The sequence below is a fragment of the Amblyomma maculatum genome, chromosome 2, assembly GCF_055883805.1.
Source record: "Amblyomma maculatum isolate TAMU_Amacu chromosome 2, ASM5588380v1, whole genome shotgun sequence".
Taxonomy (NCBI): Eukaryota; Metazoa; Arthropoda; class Arachnida; order Ixodida; family Ixodidae; genus Amblyomma; species Amblyomma maculatum.
Window position 1 is genome coordinate 187454772 of NC_139345.1, and position 12579 is coordinate 187467350.

At 48.1% G+C, this 12579-nt stretch overlaps 1 long non-coding RNA gene and 1 pseudogene across 1 annotated transcript in view; one reads left to right on the forward strand and one right to left on the reverse strand.

Annotated features, from left to right (window-relative positions):
• The window catches only part of LOC146200630 (uncharacterized), a 109892-nt gene that overhangs the window by 70705 nt on the left and 26608 nt on the right, over window positions 1-12579 (reverse strand). The window lies entirely within an intron of this gene.
• On the forward strand, window positions 3254-4543 carry LOC146200632 (uncharacterized; annotated as a pseudogene).

The following is a 12579-nucleotide window of genomic DNA, read 5'->3' on the forward strand; positions in this document are numbered from 1 at the left end:
TAGCAGGGGGCGACAGGCAGTTGGATGGGTGAGTGAAGTTAAGAAGGTCGCACGGGTGAAGTGGATGCAGCTAGCATAGGACCGGGTTAATTGGAGGAATATGGAAGAAGCCATCGCCCTTCAGAGGGTATAGTCAGGCCGATAATGATAGTGATGATGATATCGCAGCATTCGGCGCTACATCGTACACTGCCACACGTGTCAGCGTAGAAAAAAAAAACCATCGAGGCGCACAGGTGGCCTTCTCCTACGTATTGACGTGCCTCTGGAACTGTTTTATCCAGTCGGGCTCAATCTTGGCCAGTTCCCGACGTCACGATCAGGTCATAAATGAATTGCAGTGTCACCCGATTATGGGACACCTACACCATCACCCAAGCATTACCCTCAACCTGCGCTGCGGATGTCGCTGATTTTATTTTACACAGCATTATTCTGCATCATGGCACTAATCGCCAATTCATCACCTAACGCGGTCGCTACTTTTTGTTTCCAGTTATTGAACATATCCTCCGGCCATATTCAACGAATCATAAGCTCGCCACCACGTATCATGCCCAAACTAACGGTCTTGCCGCGCGATTCAACTGGACACTCTTGGGCATTATACCTGTGTCTCTCACCTGATCACCACGGCTGGTACGTCGCGCTGGCATATGTGACATTTGCCTATAATTCTCCAAGCAAGAAAATACGCGTTATTCAGCCTTGTATCTGCTCTATGGCAGGAACCCCGCTTTAACTTTAGCCCCGCCGGGGTGGTGCAGTGGTTACGGCGATCGACTGCTGTGCCCAAGGAAGCGGGATCGAATCACGGCTTCGGCGGCTGCGTTTCGATGGTGGCGATACGGAGTGGCGTCCGTGTGCTTTGCGATGTCAGTGCACGTTAAATAACCCCAGGTGGTAGAAATGTCCGGAGTCCTCCACTACAGCGTCCTTCATAGCCTGAATCACTTTAAAACGTTAAACCCCGCAAACCAACCAACGAACCACTTTAACTTTGGAAACGCTGGTCCTACTTGCTGGCCGCCCCATAACCACTTACGCACGTGAAGCCATTGTGCAAGCCACTGAAGCGCGCCAGTACCACTCAGTCGGCTCTTTGCCTCTCAGACTTCCCAGAAGCCTGCCTACGATAGCGACATCGCCAGGTATCTTATGGGCCGCCTGTGTCCTTGGTTCTATTGTCTCCTGCGCGCCGCGGTTGCCTCTCGGAGAAACTTTTGTCCGCCTACACTGGCCCTTATCGTGTGGTGCGCCCAGTCGCCGACGTCACGTACGATTTTGCCCCTCTGGTGCCTGCGTCCTCCTCCTTCTCTCGCCCCGCTACTGACATTGTACATGTTTCCCAGCTTACGCCATACCAACTCTTGCCTTTCTTGGCAGTTTAGCGCCGAGACGGCGTTGCACCGCCGGAGTCATGTTACGACAAAACGAGGATGAAGTGTTTCCATCTCTTGCCTCGCGGAAGGGAAAGGCAGATGGATGACATAAAGTGGGACTGTTCTCCGTGGTGCTGCTCGTGGTGCTATGCAAGTTGCAGCCGTCTCGTAAATATACTTTGAATAGATTGAGCCTTCATGGAACAGTATGTTGACACACGGTTTCCTCCGGTCCTCCTTTGCTCTAGAGAACTGATGTGCCCCATATCAGGAGGTAGTTGCAGCCGGTGTCCTGATTAGTAAGGCAACTGTTGTGATTGTGTCAGTCTATGTTAGACCTGGTGATGGCTCTCCATCCCGCATAATGCATAATGCTGGGATGTTTATTGAATGTTCGACTAAAATACCCGGGATGCTCAGGTTTTGTTCGTGGTGACTTCCATGCACGTTACCCGGTCTGTGGGGACCCCACTTTAAGTCCTTGCTGCAGGCTTTTGCGGGACGCCTTTGCAGATGTGCTGCTTGTACTCTTGAACAATCCCAATACAGCGATGAGGGTTGGGCTTCATACTCGAAGTGGAATATACGCTCCAGATTTACGTGCTGGTCAAGACCCGGCACACCCTCGTGGCACCTGGAATCGAACTTCTGGGAGAGTGACCATATTGTCACATGGTGGTGACAAGGTCGATGACACAAATGAAGAGTCGGTGATTGCACTGAAGAAACTCTTTTTGGGCTGACGTGCGCCCGCAAAAGAACTAAGCAACTCGGCGGCGGCGATAGCAACAAACGTGCTCGTCGTTCGTCGAACAAGGAATGCCCGGCGCACTCGTCAACGCTGAGTTTAAAGGCTGCTCAGAACAATCTAGATAACGTCGCAATTGCTACCAGCACAAACTGGAACATTGTAGAAAGACACACGAGTGGCCGGAATATTCAGGACAGATCTCGGTGTATCTTGCGCTACAACGGAAGTGATAAAGGTGCGTCTCGCGACATCGAGCATTAACAAACAAAGATTACGGAACTGATACGCGGTCCAGAATCAGAGTGATAAGCCTGTATGCCGGCGGCTGTTAAAAAAACAACAAATACAGTTTTGAATGTTTCGCGGCATTAACCCCCTTAAAAAATCATCTCCTCGATGTTCCAGAGGAAAGCAACTTAAACCACTACAAAGTTTAAACACCACATATTCCAGGAGGTAAGGTAGGGTAAACCTCCAAAAAACCGAATGTGCAATTTTGGCCCAGAAAAATCGAGTGCACTATAAAGAATAAACCTGCGGAAGCGTGGCCTCAAGCGCCCGCTCAAAACGGTTTAAATGCCGCGCCAAAATGTGCCGCGCGCTCTGGTGTTTAAAAATGGCGGACGGAGTTCGGAGGCCGGTTTGTTTATCGTTGTCTTTCGCAGTTTTCTTCATTATGGCGCGGGTTTTTTTTTGCTTGGGTATGTGTGGCAAATAAATGTTGTGCATTAACAGATCATATTGTATTAAAATATTTACTTTGATAGCAGATGTTCCGCTAGTGGTGCTCTTGTAGCGTGTTTCGTGTTTGTTATTGTTCGCATCATTACGGTTACGGTCGTGTCTGTTTCGTGTTTCAAACGTATTGCTTGCCCAGAAGATGGCACGATCGCCCAGCAAATGGAGCAGAAAGAGAACTTTCGAAGGTAATCGGTTCTCTAGCAAGAAGGGCAGTGAGAAACCGGCACGACGAAGCGCAAGCTTCACAAAACTTGGTGAGAGGATCAGTAGTGATTCCTTTGATGTAGACGGCACAAGTACGACTGGCTACCGTCTAATCGACTTCGTTTTTCTCCGCAGTTTCTTGCAAGATGCTGCTGTGTGTAAAGTGCAACAAGGGTGCAATAATACTGGAAAAAGCTATTGACAGGCGAAGCGGTTTGGCATCCTCCATAAATTTCACCTGCAGCGAGTGCGATGCTCTCAGTGTGCTTGAGACATCAAGGCGCATTGCTGGCAACGTCTTTGAAGTAAATCAAAGGTTCGTTTATGCCCTTCGCACCTGCGGCAAAGGTTTGGCATCTGGTCGCATCATGTGTGCTGTGCTGAATCTACCCCCACCGCCAAGAAAGTTTGCATCGTACAACGCGAGGCTTCTTTGTGCATCTACGACCACTGTGAGTAATAGTATGGCAAAAGCTGCCGAAGAACTGAAGAAAGAGGCCTTCGCCTCTGATGGAGAGCTGGAAACTGCGGTCACAGTGGATGGGACGGGGATGAAGCGGGGTTATTCTTCACTACATGGCGTTGTAGCAGCGATATCGGCCGACACTGGAAAAGTGGTAGACTTTGAGGTAGAGTCAAAGTTTTGCTATATGTGTGCCTCGCAGCCATACGAGAAGGCCATAGAAAAAAATGAATGTGTAGGACATGTCCAGAAGCGAATGGGCACAAGGCTCAGGAATATCAAGAAGAATGAGAAGGGGAAGAAGCTTGCCGATGGTCTACCACTTTCCGGGAAAGGGCGCCTCACAGAAAAGGATATTGACTCCCTTCAGGTTTACTATGGCAACGCTATTCGGGGAAATACAGACAGTCTAGATAATATGAGACAAGCGGTGTGGGCGATATACTTTCATAAGTTATCCAAAGGTATCAAGCCCCACCATAGGCTCTGCCCAAAGGGACCGTCTTCATGGTGTGGGTATAACCGCAGCCTTGTTGAGGGAAGCCTTGAGACCTACTACCACTAAAGATACCTTCCGGAGGCCGTGATGGACGTCATCAAGCTAGTGCTCAAGGCGTTGTCAGATCCAGGTCTTCTGAGCAAATTTCTCACGGACGAACACAGAACACCAGTGAGTCGCTGAACCAACTCATCTGGTGTCGTTGCCCTAAGACACCATTTGTCAGTGCTGACACCTTGAGGACAGCAGCTAACGATGTTGTAGCCTACTACAATGATGGTAACTCTCCAAGAAAAGCTGTTCTAGAGGCTCTTGGAATTGTTCCAGGTGTGTTTTGTGATGTTGCCCTCGACAGAATGGACAAAGAGCGCGTTGACAGGGCAGAATTGTATGACTCTGCCGAGAGCAAGGAAACACGACGGTTAAAAAGGAACTCTAAGAAGAGTTTTGGAGACACCTGCAAGAATGTCAGCCGTGAAATGTATTCTCCTAGGGCATTTTGAGCATGCATGAGAAGTATGCAAACATAAAGCTTCATGTTTCTCAAATTGTGTTTTTTGCAAGTTCCTCAAATTAAATGTACCTTTTCTCAGAACGTATTCATCGGATTTCAGTGAAACTGCCCACATGTACATTAGCCAGTCCTAAATATTCCGAACTAAAAAATTGCAGATGATATGAATGATAACACTGGAAAACAATTACACTTCAAGACCCCCCCCCCCTCCCTTGTGCCTCTGTGCATGCAGCGGTATTATTTTTTCGGGAACAAATTCCTGAAGAATATGGCATGTCTTTAGTTCAAATATAACCTATGTGTATGTAGAACAACACTGCCTATATCATCACGTTGCTTTGAGTTGTTACAGAGAAAAGGTACATTGAATAATTAAACACACCTGACATTTTGGGAATGGGCCAAAGGACAGGTAAACAATCTAAGCTCAAAAAAAGTGCTCCATATTGTACGCAGGGGCATCTGTTGTGAGCGTATGAAATTTGATGTAAATATCTGCACTTGTTTCTAAAGTAATACGTTAAATGTAACATGTACCGTTTACCCTACCATACCTCCTTAACACGCGTATTATGGCTTCAGTCGTACATGTACAATTTCCGGGCGTGCGCGTCGCCGTTGTGATGTTGACGTTCCGACCGGAATGACATCATAGTCCAGTGGTCCGACGGTGCGAATGATTTTGTACGGCCCAAAGTATCGAAGCAACAACTTTTCACTTAGTCCGCGGCTGCGAATTGTGTTGGTCTTGGTCTCCTGGATTGTATTCTGCGTGGCGTCGTCGTAAGTTGTATCGTCGGCTGTCGGTGCGCTGTTGATCTTTAATACGCAGCCGTGCCAGTCGTCGGGCTTCCTCTGCACGCTGCAGGCAGGCGGCGACATCAACGCTGTCCACGTTGGTTAAGTGCGGCAGCATTGCGTCGAGCGTCGTCGTGGGCTCCCTGCCGTCCACAAGCTTAAACGGGGTCGCTCTGGTCGTCTCTTGGACTGCCGTGTTATACGCGAAGATCACCTACGGCAAGATGGCGTCCCAGGTCTTGTGTTCAGCGTCGACGTATAGGGCGATCATGTCCACGATCTTTTTATTCAGGCGCTCCGTCAGGCCATTGGTCTGGGCATGGTACGCAGTTGTTCGTCGATGGCTTGTATGACTGTATTCCAGGATGGCTTGCGGTAACTCTGCCGTAAATGCCGTTCCCCTGTCCGTGATGAGCACTTCTGGGGCGCCGTGTCGCAAGAGAATTTGCTCGACAAAAAATTTGGCGACTTCTGCCGCCGTGTCATTGGGTAGTGTTTTTGCTTCAGCGTAACGAGTAAGGTAGTCCCTGGCTACAATGATCCACTTGTTACCAATAGACGAGGATGGAAAGGGGCCGAGGAGATCCATCCCAATTTGTTGAAAGGGCAGGTTTGGGGGCGGAATCGGGTTCAGTAGTCCTGCTGGTCTAATCGGCGGGTCTTGCGTCGTTGGCACTCACGACACGTCTTCACGTAGTGGGCAACTTCGGCAGGCAGTCGCGGCCAGTAGTACTTCTCCTGGATTCGACGAAACGTGAGCGCAAATCCGAGATGTCCTGCTGTTGGCTCGTCGTGCCATGAAGAATTTCCTGTGTCAGGTTTTTAGGTACGACAAGAAGATGCGCTGTCTTGTTGGGAGCGAAGTTCTTTACGATGACGCCATTGCTTAAGGCGAACGATGATTAATGTCGCCTGAACACACCAGGAGGGAAGCGGTCTTTCCTTCGAAGTAATCGGCTAGCGCTTTCAGCTCACGGTTTGATCGCTGTTGTTCTGCGAAACTCCTGGCGCTTACCGGTCCCAAAAAGGCGCCGTCGTCATTGTCCTTCGGGAGAGCGTCGACGGGAGCGCGTGATAAGCAGTCTGCGTCGGAATGCTTCAGACCTGACTTATAGGCTGCAGTCAAGTCAAATTCTTGAAGTCGTAGGCTCCATCTGGCAAGGCGGCCGGATGGATCTTTCGAATTAGCCAGCCAGCAGAATGCGTGATGGTCGCTTACCACCTTAAATGGTCGACCATATAGGTATGGACGAAACTTAGAAGTGGCCAGATGATCGCGAGGCACTCCTTCTCGGTTGTCGAGTAATTGACTTCGGCTTGGTGAGGGACCTGCTAGCATAGGCGATTACTTTCTTCAGTCCGGCACTCTTCTGGACGTCTTGATTTTTATAGCGCCGAAGAAACACCACAGGACGAAAGACACAAAAGGACAGAAAATCAAGATCATGTACCAACTAACCCGTCAAAACGTCCTGCTGCAGCATATTTCTTCTGGACGAGAACGGCTGCTAGGCCCACACTGCTCGCCTCGGTGTGAATTTAGGTCTAGGCGTTTTCATCAAAGTGGCCAAATAAAGTATGGCACTGCAGGCGGCGCTTCCCATTTAAAGGTACGTCAGCCTTTGTAAGCGGCGTCAACGGTTCGGCATTGCGCGAAATGTTTCTGACAAATCGTCGATAATAAGCGCACAACCCAAGGAATCGGCGCACAGCTTTCTTGTCGGCAGGCGGGGGAATTGTGCGATTGGAGCAGTTTTCTGCAGGTCTGGGCGTATGCTATCCTGGCTACCGATGTGACCTAGGAACCGCAGTTCTTCGTAGGCGAAGTGCCACTTCTCTGCTTTTAGCGTTAGTTCCGATAACTTGATGGCTTCCAGCACTGTCTGCAGTCGTTTTAGGTGGCCTTAAAAGTTTGACGAGAAGACAACAACGTCGTCCAAATATACCAAACAAATTTGCCACTTCAAGCCTACCAGGACTGTTTCGATTACTCGTTGAAATGTGGGTGGTGCGGAGCCGAGGCCAAATGGCATCACCTTAAACTCTAAAAGACCGTCCGGTGTGATGAATCCGGCCTTCTCGCGATCTCTTTCGTCGACCTCAATTTGCCAATATCCGCTCTTCAAGTCCATCGATGAGAAGTACCTTTCATTGCAGAGCCGGTCGATAGTGTCGTCGATACGGGGAAGCGGGTAGACATCCTTCTTAGTTAGGCTATTCAAGCGGCGATAATCAACGCAGAAGCGAAGTGTGCCATCTTTTTTCGTCACCAAAACGACTGGTGCCGTCCAGGGGCTCTTCGATGGCTGGATTACGTCATCACGCAGCATTTCCTCAACTTAATCGCGAATGGCCTTGCGTTCTCGCGGCGATACACGATAAGGGGTTTGGCGCAGAGGTCGGGCGTGTTCGTCCGATATAATTCGGTGCTTGGCCAGTGGTGTTTGTCGTACCTTCGATGCTGACGAGAAGCACTCCCTGTAGCTTCGAAGAAGACTGCGAATCTGGTCTCTTCTGCTGTGGGTCAATGCCGGGTTGATGTCAAATGTGGGCTGATGGAATTGGTCCAGTGCGTCTTCCAGTGGTTGGTCGTGGAGGGCGAATACGTCTTTGAGGTCTGCTAATTTGTCGAGAAAAGCGATCATCGTGCCCTTGTTGAGATGCCGGTATTCTTCAGTGAAGTTTGTTACCAGCACCTGAGCTTGTCTTCTCCGGAATTTCGCGATGCCTCTTGCGATGCCGACACCTTGTTCCAAGAGCAATTGGATATTTCTTTCGACGATGCCTCAAGCGGTTTCGATGTCTGCGCTACCTACGCTGACTGCGAGGCTTGATCGGGGCGGCACGGTCAATTCTTCGTCGAGGACGTTTAGAGCGACGTGTTGCGTCGACGTCGTTGTAGCAGGTATGGCTTCTTCTGAAGAGAGCTTGATGAGCTTTGATCGGAGGTCGATGATAGCCCTATGTTCATATAGGAAGTTCATGCCTAAAATCACGTCTCGGGAGCACTGCTGCAAGACCACAATGCTGGTGGGGTAAGTACGCCCATTTACGGTTATTCTTGCAGTGCATCGTCCTGATGAAGTCTTCGCCGTTGGACCTAACAGCGCTACCGGCGCTCGAACACTTCAACGACTGGCAACCCTGGAACCTTCTGCACAAGCATGATCTACATAAGCAGCTGTTGTACCCAGTCACACCGGGATCTGGCGCCGACATGGCAGCCAGACGCTTACACCTTGTTCTTCTTCAGGTGCTGCAAATGATGGCAATTTTCGTTCCTGCCGCGATGTCGACGTGCCGGCCAATGAACGGAGCCGCTTCTACCGAGCAAATCTGTCCTGCTGACCTGGCTTTTTTGAGTGACGCTTCGCCGTTGGACCTAACAGCGCTACCGGCGCTCGAACACTTCATCGACTGGCAACCCTGGAACCTTCTGCACAAGCATGACCTACATAAGCAGCTGTTGTACCCAGCCACACCGGGATCTGGCGCCGACATGGCAGCCAGACGCTTACACCTTGTTCTTCTTCAGGTGCTGCAAATGATGGCAATTTGCGATCCTGCCGCGATGTCGACGTGCCGGCCAATGAACGGAGCCGCTTCTACCGAGCAAATCTGTCCTGCTGACCTGGCTTTTTTGAGTGACGCTTCGCCGTTGGACCTAACAGCGCTACCGGCGCTCGAACACTTCATCGACTGGCAACCCTGGAACCTTCTGCACAAGCATGACCTACATAAGCAGCTGTTTTACCCAGCCACACCGGGATCTGGCGCCGACATGGCAGCCAGACGCTTACACCTTGTTCTTCTTCAAGTTTGTTACTCTTACCTTTCTGTTAATGGCAAACCGTTTTGAAAGTCGACGCCAGATCCCAACTTTGCTGTGTGCATGTTTTTACGCCTTCTGTATGATGTGTCCGCGAGCTGTTCAGGATACATAGGTTTGTTTCAAAGAAGGCTCTTGCTTGCGGGAGACGTAGAGCAAAACCCTGGGCCTCTGTCTGCTGAGCAGGAAAAGCGGATGTTCGATACTATCATGACAATACCTGTCATACAACATCAACAGACTGAAATATTGGACGAACTACGTTCCATTCGGCTTGAGCAAAAGAATCTCGAAGAAAAACTAACAAAACTCGAGGAAAAAGTCAAGAGCGTTGAAGATAATGTGTCACTGGTGCTCCCGCTAAAGCCTGAAGTAGAAAGATTATCGCTAAGTTCCCAGAAACTTGCTGTCGCGTGCACGGCCCCCCAGTCATCGCACGATGACCTGGAGAACCAATCACGAAGAAACAACTTAATATTCTACGGCATCCATGACGAAGAAACCGAATCGGGGGAACAGTCTGAGACTAATATTATCTCTTTTTGCGCTGAAGAGTTAAAACTTTCCGTTGACGCCGCTGCTATTGAAAGAGCGCACAGACTAGGAAGATATGCGCCCGACAAGCACAGACCCCTGATCGTTAAATTCTTGTCCTTTAAAGAGAAGAATCGTGTTCTTTCAAATGCTGCCAAACTAAAAGATACTGACTGGGCGATAAGCGAGGACTATTCGGTCAAAGTACGGCAACAAAGAAAGAAGCTCATCCAGTTTGCTAAGGCACGCGGCGGAAAGTTGAAACTGCGGTTTAATGAGCTAAACATGGACAACAAAACCTATATGTACAACATTGAAACCGACGATATCACTTGTGTAAACCAATAGCCATCACCGAGGCTTTTAGCTAGCCCACAAACTGCTATTAAAAATGAACTTGTCTGTATTGTTGTTAATGGTCGCAGTCTAAAAAACAAAACTGACCAATTCTTCTCACTCTTACAAATGACGAATGCACATGTGGTAATTGGAACGGAGTCATGGCTAGACAGCAACATAAGCGATGGTGAAATATTTCCTCCATCCTATACTACGTATAGGAAGGATCGCAATGTACGCGGTGGTGGTGTGTTCATCCTCGTTCATAGCAGTTTGAGAAGCGTGTCTGTTAACTTAGAAAACGATTCCTGTGAAGCTGTCTGGTGCAAGGTACGGCTGGACGATGGCACTTCTTTCGCAATTGGCTCTTTTTATAGGACGCCCGGTTCAACCTGCGCACAGCCATTCTTTGAACTTAGCAACACATTATTAGCCTCAGACGCAACACATATTATCCTTGCCGGTGATTTTAATATGCCCAGCGTAGAATGGTCCTCTTTTAAACCAGTAATTCGCACTGCATCCCTCTTGTATGCCGCTTTCCGTGAAGTAATTAGTGCTCACTCATTATTCCAGTTTGTTCAAACCCCTACCAGACTCGGCCTTACCAGTGCTAATGTACTGGACTTGTTTTTCTGCAATGACCCTAGCCTAGTCTCGTCTGTCATAACGCTGCCATGCATAAGCGACCATGATGTAGTTTTCGCAAAAGTATCCTGTAATGCTATGAAGACCCACCACACTCAACCACGCAAAGTGTATTTTTATGAAAAAGGGGTTTATGCTTCGCTATCACGGGAACTCGACGCATTTTTTCCCGAGTTTCTTTCACATCGGCCATCTCTGAACATTGATTCCTTCTGGAACTTGTTTAAAACTAAAATTTTGTCACTGACGCAGACTTTAATCCCATCCCGCTTAATTTCAGCCAAGCGTCGTGACGATATGCATTGGATGAATAGACAGTTGCGGGCAATGATCAACCGGCGGAAACGGCTGTTTCGCAGATATTGTGATACGCCCGCACTAACTTTGTACTCCGAGATGAAAAAGCAAACTAAGAACTTATCGAAAGAAATCCGTAAAGCAAAAGGGCATACTTCAGCACACTAGGCCAACAACTAAAGACAAACCCAAAAGCAGTCTGGAAATATGTTAAAAATAAGAGAAACAGCAGGGTTTCTGCGCCTGATATACTAAATGAAACATATACTAGATGAAACTGATTTTGGAAGTGATTCAAAAGGTAAAGCGAGAAGTTTCAATCTTTATTTCCAGTCGGTGTTTTCCGATCCCATTAATATACGTACTGATTTTCAATCTTCCAGCACCCTGACCGGAATGAGTGACGTAGAAATTTCTGAACGAGGGATCATGCTTTTATTACAGAAAATTAAAGTTACATCAGCACCAGGGCCTGACAACATTTCCAATTACGTTTTAAAAAATTGTGCGGCTTCAGTTGCCCCGTATCTAGTTGGCTTATTTCAGAAATCATTAGAGAATTCTTCTTTACCCCTTGACTGGAGAAGTGCCAATGTCGTTCCGATTCATAAGAGTGGTGATAAAACTAAAACATGCAACTATAGGCCCATATCGCTGACGAGCGTGTCGTGCAAAACACTGGAACATGTCATTTATACTCAGTTAATTAACCATCTACAAAACAATAGCTTTTTCTGTTCGACACAACATGGATTTAGGTCCGGCTTCTCATGTGAAACACAGCTCGTGGAATTCACACATGACATTTCTGTTTCCTTAAACTCTGCCGGTCAGGTAGATTGTATATTTTTAGATTTTCGAAAAGCGTTCGATTTAGTTGCTCACAACCTGTTGCTACAGAAGCTTTCAGAATTAAATATTCCTACCTCACTCTTATGCTGGATTGAAGCGTATCTTGCGGAAAGGAAACAGTGCGTGGTTATCGACGGTGTCAGCTCGGAGAGTGTGGGTGTGACTTCAGGTGTTCCGCAGGGGTCGGTTTTGGGCCCTCTTCTTTTTCTCATTTTTATAAATGACCTCAGTAGTAACATTTCAGGTAGAATCAGACTTTATGCTGATGACTGTTGTGTCTACCGCAACATTTCTTCCGAAGCAGATGCAGTTTCACTACAGCATGACCTCAACTCTGTATTCTCTTGGTGCGACAACTGGACTATGGCGCTGAATATATCCAAATGTAATCTGGTCCGGTTTACAAAAAGGAACCAATTCCTCCAAACAGACTATTTCCTTGGTAGCACTGAATTATCCACAGTTTCAACTTAGAAGTACTTGGGAGTCTTTTTTTCTACTGACCTATCATGGAATACACCCGTAAATTACATATCTGCTAAAGCCAGCCGCACATTAAATTTTCTCAGACGTAACTTTAAGGACGCTCCCCTTACGCTGAAGGAGACATTATACATGTCTACTGTACGTCCGATACTTGAGTATGCTTGCGCGGTTTGGGACCCGCATACAAAACTGAATATTGAGGAGCTAGAGCGCGTTCAGAAACGGGCTGCTAGGTTTGT